We start from the raw sequence: 7897 nt of genomic DNA, 5'->3' as shown, positions 1-7897 counted from the left end.
TATATTTCCATTTATGTATATTTTCTTCAATTTCTTTAATCAAAGTCTAGTAGTTTTCAATGTTCAAATCTTTCACTTCCTTCGTTAAATGAATTCTAATTTGTTTTGTTGCCCTTGTAAATGGAATTGTTTTCTCACATGTTTTCTTTTTAGTGTATAGAAATGCAACTAATTTTTGTAATTTTATTTTGTATCCTGCACTTATACTGAATTTGTTTATTAGTTCTAGCAGTGTTTTGGTGGAGTATTTAGGATTTTCTCTATATAAGATCATTATCATCTTCAAACATAAATGATTTTACTTCTTCTTTTCTAGTTTGGATGTCTTTTACTGCTTGACTGCTCTGGCTAGGACTTCCAGTACTATGTTGCATTGGGGTGGTGAGAGTAGGCACCCAAGTCTTTTTATTGATCTTAAAGGAAAAGCTTTTAATGTTTCACTGCTGCATATTAGTTGTTAGCTTGTCACATATGGCCTTTATTATGTTGAAGTGCTTTCTTTCTATACCAAGAGTTTTATCATGAAAAGACGTTGAATTTTATGAAATGTTTATTCTGCATCTTTTGAGATGGTCAGATGATTTTATCTTCCATCCTATTAATGTGATGTAGTACTATTATCCCGTTACCTGTGTTGAACTATCCTTGCATTGCAGACATAAATCCTGCTGATCATGTTGTCCTACTGTATGATTTTTAAAAGTGCTGTTGAATTCAGTTCGTTAATATTTTGTTGAGAATTTTTGTGTTTATATTCTTCAGGGATGTTAGTCTGTAATTTTCTTTTCTTGTAGTGTTCTTATCTAGATTTTGTATGAGGTTATGCTGGCCTTGTGGAATGAGTTTGGGAGTGTTCTTGCCACTTCAATTTTTCAAAAAAGTTTGAGAAGGATTGGCTTTATTTTTCCTTTAAACACTTGGTGGAATTCACCAGTGAAACCATCTGGTCCTGGGCTTTTCTTTATTGAGGCTTTTTTGATTATGGATTTAATCTCCTTACTAGTAATTATTATGCTCAGATTTTCTATTTCTTCATGATTCATACTTGGTAGGTTGTATTTTTAGGAATTTATTCATTTCTTTTAGGTTATCTGGTTTGTTGGCATATCCATCATAGTTTTTACGATCTTTTGTATTTCTGTGGTATCAGTTGTACTGTCTCCTCTTTTATTTCTGATTTGAGTCTTTTTTTTCCCCTTAGTCTAGCTAAAATTTTGTCAATATTGTTTATCTTTTCAAAAAACAGACAGTTTTATTGATCTTTTCCATTGCTTTTTATCTCTATTTTTGCTCTCATCTTTGTTATTTCCTTCTTCCTACTAATTTTGGGGCTTATTTTTTCTTTTTCTAGTTCTTTGAGGTGTACAATCAGGTTGTTTATTTGAGGTCTTTCTTTTTTCATAATGTAGGCATTTGTTGCTATAAAATTCTCTTTTAGAACTGCTTACAGCATCCTATATATCTTTTCAAAGATTTATTTATTTTAGAGAGAGAGAGCACGAGCAGCAGGGGCAGAGGGAGAGGGAGAGAGAATCTCAAGCAGACTCTGTGCTGACCATGGAGCCTGATATGGGGCTTGATCTCATGATCCTGAGATCACAATCTGAGCTGAAACCAAGAGTCAGATGCTTAACTGACTGTGCCATCCAGGCACCTCTCTGTTTTTTTTGTTTTGTTTTGTTTTGTTTTGTTTCCATTTTCAGTTGTTTCAAGATAACTTTTATTTCACTTTTATTTACTTCTTTGATGCATTAGATGTTCAGGAGTATGCTATTTAATTTTCACATATTTGGAATTTTACAGCTTTTCTCTTATTGATTTTAGGGTCATACCACTGTGTTCAGAAAAGATACCTGGTATTATTTCAATATTCTTAAATTTGCTAAATACTTGTTATGTGACCTGCCATAGATCTATCCCAAAGAGTGTTATGTATGCATTTGAGAAGAATGTGTATTCTGCTGCTGTTGGGTGGAAAGTTTTGTATACGTCTTTTAAGTCCATTTGGTCTAAATTATGGTTCAAGTTCAAAGTTTCTTGTTGATTTTCTGACTGGATGGTCTATGACTATTCAAAGTGGGATAATGGAGTCCCTGCTATTATTGTTTTTTCTATGTCTCCCTTCATATATGTTAATGTTTGCTTTAGATATTGATGTTGGCTGCGTATATGCTTATAATAGTTATATCTCTTTGGTGTTTTTATCCCTTTAGCATTACATAATGATCTTATTTTCTCTGGTTATAGTTTTGGCAAAAATTATATTTTGTCTGACATAAGTATAACTCTCCTTTAGTTTCCACTTGCATGGGATATCTTTTTCCATTTTTTTCACTTTGAGTCAACGTTTGTCCTTATAGCTGGAGTTTCTTGTTAGACAGCATATAGTATTGTCTTAATTTTTATCTCTCTAACCACTCTATACCTTTTGATTAGATGATTCAATTCAGTTACACTTAGAGTAATTATTGATTGATAAGGCTCTCTCATCCATGGGTGATTGTCTAAGTCAGTGTTCTCCAAGGACTCTCAGACTGTGCTTGAGAAGCTGGAAACATTTCATGGGCCATTGCAAGGTCCATAGATGGATACATAGTCTCTCTGCCTATTACCCAGTGAATGGGTGGGTTAGACTTCTTCCGGATCCCTTGGTATGTGGCAGTGAATCCCACAATTCCTTCAAAGGCACTTTGTCTGTGGATGGATGCCAAATTTTTGCTGCTGATGAGGGGAAAAAAGAGGTATCTTTTACCACCATGAAACTGACATCCTTGTCCATTTCTTTGTATTTTTCACTTTCACATTCTTTGTATTTTTATATTTTATATTTTATATTTAAACACTTTTTGGAAGCATACAATAGTGCCTTCCTATTGATATACTCTGTCAACATTTGCCTTTTAATTCAAGTATTTTGACCATTAAAATTTAATGTAATTAATGAGATGTTTGGATTTACATCTATCAAGTTATTTGTATTCTATCTTCATTGTTTTTTGTTCCTTTATCCCCCGCCCTTCTTGCTATATTTTGTATTATTTAAAATGTTTTTCCTTTAGTTCAGTTTAATTTGCCACTTGGCTCTTATTTTTTAACCTATATCTTTTTTATTATTTTGTTATTTTTAAAAAATTTTTATTTATTTTTAATTTTTATTTTTTTATTATTATGTTCAGTTAGCCAACTTATAGTACATCATTAGTTTTTTATGTAGTGCTCAATGATTCATTAGTTGTTTAATACACCCAGTGCTCATCACTACATGTGCCCTCCTTCACACCCATCACCCAGTTACCCCACCCCCCACACCTTCTGTAACCCTCAGTTTGTTTCCTGGAGTCCAGAGTCTCTCATGGTTTGTCTCTTATGGTTTATCTCCCTCTCTGATTTCTTCCCATTTAGTTTTCCCTCCCATCCCCTGTGGTCCTCCGCACTATTCCTTATGTTCCACAAATAAGTGAAACCATATGATAATTGTCTTTTCTTGACTTATTTCATTTAGCATAATCCCCTCCAGTTCCATCCATGTCAATGCAAATGGTAGGTATTCATCCTTTCTGATGGCTGAGTAATAATATTCCATTGTATATATGAGCCACATCTTTATCTATTCATCTGTTGAAGGACATCTCAGCTCCTTCCACAGTTTGGCTATTGTGGACATTGCTGTGCATCTGCCCCTTCTTTTCACTACATCTGTATCTTTGGGGTAAATACTTAGAGTGCAACTGCTGGGTCGTAGAGTAGCTCTATTTTTAACATCTTGAGGAACCTCCATACTGTTTTCCAGAGTGGCTGTACCAGCTTGCATTCCCACCAACCGTGTAAGAGGGTTCCCCTTTCTCCACACCCTCGCCAACATTTGTTGTTTTCCGTCTTGTTAACCTATATCTTTTAATATGCATAGTTTTAGCTGTGATTTGGAATTTCAATTTGCATACCAACTTTCCAAAATCTACTTAGAGTCAGTATCCGTACTTATGTAGAATCTAGAAACTTGCAACATGTTCACACGGACCTTTATAATCTTATTACCTATTTCATCTATGTAAACTTTTTTTTACATCTATGTAAATTTTAACCTCACAGCTATTTACCATTTTTGTTACAAGAATTGATTTTGTTACAAGCTTTTCTGAACATCCAGATTTTTCTCTGATGTTATTTCCCTTCAACCTGAAGTATTTCTTTACTTTTTTGGAGAAATCTGGATGTTCAGAAATGCTTTGATAGTCTCTTAGTTTTCCTTCATCTGAAAATATCTTTATTTTGTCTTCATCTCTGGAGGATACTTATGAATATATAATTCTGGGTTGGTAGTTCTTTCCTTTCTGCATTTGAAGGTATTGCTTTATTGTTTTTTGGACTCCATGATTTCTGATGAGAAATTTCAGTTATTCAAATAATTGCTCTATGTTTGTAATATGTCTCTTTTTGCCAGAAGCATTTGAGGTTTCTTTCTTTATCTTTGTTTTTTTAGCAGTTTGATTATGAGTTGGCAAGTTTTCATTCAGTTAATCTTATGTGTGATTTGCTGACCTGTAACTATATTTCTTCCACACAATTGGGAAGTTTTCTATTATTATTTCTTTAAGACTTCTTTTTCTCCCCTGTTTCTTCTCTTTCTGGAACTCCACTTACATGTCTATTAGACCTTTTGATAACTGTCACACATGTCCTTGAATCTTTGTTCTTTTTTAGTTTTTTCCTTCTGTTCTTCAGATGGGACTCTTTATATTGAGCTACATCTTTTAGTTCATTGACTCTTTCTGTTCTCATTTTCATCTTTACATTGAGACCATCCAGCATGATTTTTCTTTCTGATATTGTGTTTTTCACCTCAACTTTCTTTCTTTTTTTTCTCATTTTAACAGTTTTTATTTCAAGTTGTTGCATATAAGTTTACTTTACTACTGCATCTTCTTATTGTTTCTTCCTTATATATGCCCTTTTCCTTTTCTACCTGGCAAGATTTGGCTTTACGTTCAAGGATGTTTTTGTAGTCTTTGTCCAGTTTTAGTCTAGTGATAACCACCTTGCTAGAGTGAATGCCCACATGCATGGTTGTGCCGTTTGCCTTCTTCCTGTAAATCTGGATGACTTGGCCAGTCTGCTGACCTTTGTATTGTCCTCTACACAACCTGCACTTCATCATCCTTTTGGATGGGCACAGATCAAACATTGTACTTCTGTCTCAGCTCTTTGGAAAGAGGGGAAGACATGATATTCTGTGAATGTGGAAAGGTGCATTGAAATGCCGTTTTTGGTTCTGGCTCTGGTCAGAAGTCACAAAGGGATTGAACTTCATTTTGGCCACTGGTGCTTCAGTGATGGCCACAAGAGGGAAGAGCTTTCACCCCAACTTTCAATATTATTCCTTTTGATTTCTTTCCCTCCTTAGACCTCCCATTTTAAAAATTCATTTCAAGAGAATTTTCATTTATATTATGGAGCACAGTTAAAACAGTACCTCAAGTCTCTGTCTGGGTTCCAAGATCTATGCAGTCTCAGGGCTCGCATTTATTGAGAGTCTTTTCTTTTGAAAATGGCCACATTTTACTGTGTTATTTTTTTTACCCAGGTACTATTTATTTATGTATTTATGTATTTTGCATACTAGTAATTTAAATTGTATCTTATGTTTTGAATGTTGTTATATAAATACTCTGGGTCTTATTATAATTCTTTGTAAAACATTGACAGTTAAAACAACAACAACATAAATCAACTGAGTTAGGTTCAAACATGAATTCTGTATTGCCTTCTGTGGGTTGTCCAAATTTTACATCACTTCTCAAAGCTCTCGACATACTGTTTCAAGTTCATCTCATGCATCAGTAGCTCAGAGACAAGGCTTGGGTTGTGTTCAGGTTCATACACAGAATTAGGCTAGCTATATCTCTTTTTTTCTCCAACAATATTACCTTCTTACTCCCCCAGAAAGATGTGATTTTGGGGAATTTTGTCTGCCCACGATGATAGTCTCCTTTGTGATTAAAAATTGCCAAACAATTGAAGCAAAACCCATAAGAAACAAAAGCAAACCCCTCCCCCAGCTAAGTTGCTTCTCTAAGTTTTGTCTTCCTTCCATAATCTGCTCCCTTTTATTTGCTTTTGAAAGTCTACAGGTAGCTTTGTTTTGTTTTTCTTTATCTTTGTATTTTGTTCAGAGATCTTTGTTGTAATAAGGCAGATTGGATTTAATGTGCTTGTACTGTACCATTAAAGTGGAACTAAATTTCCAAATTCTATTTTAAAAGAATCATTCTAGTTGCTCTGTTGAAAACAGACTATAGATAGGTATGGAGGGAGGGCTGCTGTGTAATCTGGATATTACACACATCCAGATGAAAGATGCTGCTGAATGGACCAGGCTGGTAGTAGTGGGGATAATGAGATGTAGTCTTTTTTCAGTACATATTTTGAAAGTGGAGCCAACACAGTTTTCAGATAAATTAGGTAAGGAGAAAGTGAGACATCTTTGGTAACTTCGAGAATTTGGGCTTCTACAACTGGAAGGAAGTTTTGGCCAGTAACTGAAACGGGGAATACTACAAGTGGAAAAAAATGTATTGTCAGAAGCTTAGCTTTGGCACATAACGGTTGAAGTGCCTACAATACATATAAGTGGAGAAATCATATTAGCAATGGATATATAAATCTAGGATTCAGAGGATACTAGGCTACATATATTAAAACAACCAGAATCCAAAGTTTGCAAATGGTATTAGTAAGTTAAAAAAAAAATCTATAAAATCCCCTAGGGAAATGTTTTTCAAACTTTAACATTCAGGAGAATCACCTGAAGTGCTTATTAAAACTAAATTGCTGGGCCCCAATCCCCGAGTTTCTGATTAATTAGGTCTTTGGAGGGACTTGAAAATTTGCATTTCTAACAAATTTTCAGGTCATGCTGATGCTGCTAGTCTGAGGACCACACTTTGGAAACTACTGCCCTATGGTGAATGTAGATACAGAAGAGAAGTTCAGTGGCTCAGTTTTGGAGGAACTTGTGCTAAAATTGGGGAAAAAAGATGAGAAAACAATATAGAAGATAGAGAAAGAGCAGTCTGTGAGGTGGGAAAACAAGGAAAATGGTGTGCTGGTAATGACTGTTTCAAGGAAGAGAGATTATCAGCTTTCGTTTGCTGCATATAGGACAATAAAAGAAGAATTGAGAGTTGAGTATTGTATATACCAATATGGAAATTATTAGTAACCTTTACAGTATCAGTTTTGTTGGAGAATTAGGGCAACAGCCTGTTTGTAGTGGATTTAACTCATATCTCATACACTATAGTGTAAACAGATAAACTGTCCCTGTAGCTCAGTGACACCAGCCACTAAAACCCTTTGCTCTGGTATTATCCTCAACAAGTACTGTTCCTTGTTGATTTTTTAAAAGAATAAAATGAGCAGATCAACCCATGTGATTTTTGTATTTGCTTTATTGTCAAAAAATCTTTAGTTCAAATTATATATTGGATTTTGCCTTATGGCGTCAGTCTCTTAAAAGCTAGGCAAGCCTGAACCAGTTTCTCTGATCCTGATAAATCCTGATCCTGTGTCAACACAACAGGGTTTCTGGAGCTCCCCCTGAAGATCAGACTGAATAGCTGAGGCCCCATCAAGGTATCATTTTTCCTTTGAAGCCCAATTTTATCTTTTTTTTTTAAGCAGCCATAATCTCAGTTTTATCTTATGAAAGTAAGAATTCTGGACTTTGTAGTTTCAAAAGTTACTTTCATCTTTAAAGTTCTATGATTCTATGCCTTTAAATTAGGATAATATTCATAAAGATGTCAGACAACATTTCTTTCTCTAAATTTCAATATTTTCATATTGTAGTCAGAATTTCAGGAGTCTTACTTATTCATTATTGTAGGTGTTTCCAAAT

The 7897-nt window shown here is 34.5% G+C and overlaps 1 pseudogene; it reads right to left on the bottom strand.

Moving 5' to 3' along the window:
• Positions 1–4882: 4882 nt before the first annotated feature.
• On the bottom strand, positions 4883–5308 carry LOC112834552 (large ribosomal subunit protein uL24-like; annotated as a pseudogene).
• Between the last annotated feature and the right edge of the window lie 2589 nt (positions 5309–7897).

This window comes from Callorhinus ursinus, unplaced genomic scaffold (assembly GCF_003265705.2).
Source record: "Callorhinus ursinus isolate GAN/ISIS: 27379988/994484 unplaced genomic scaffold, GSC_fseal_2.0 scaffold17, whole genome shotgun sequence".
In the NCBI taxonomy this organism is placed as follows: Eukaryota; Metazoa; Chordata; class Mammalia; order Carnivora; family Otariidae; genus Callorhinus; species Callorhinus ursinus.
This window is presented reverse-complemented; position numbering and strand designations above follow the sequence as displayed.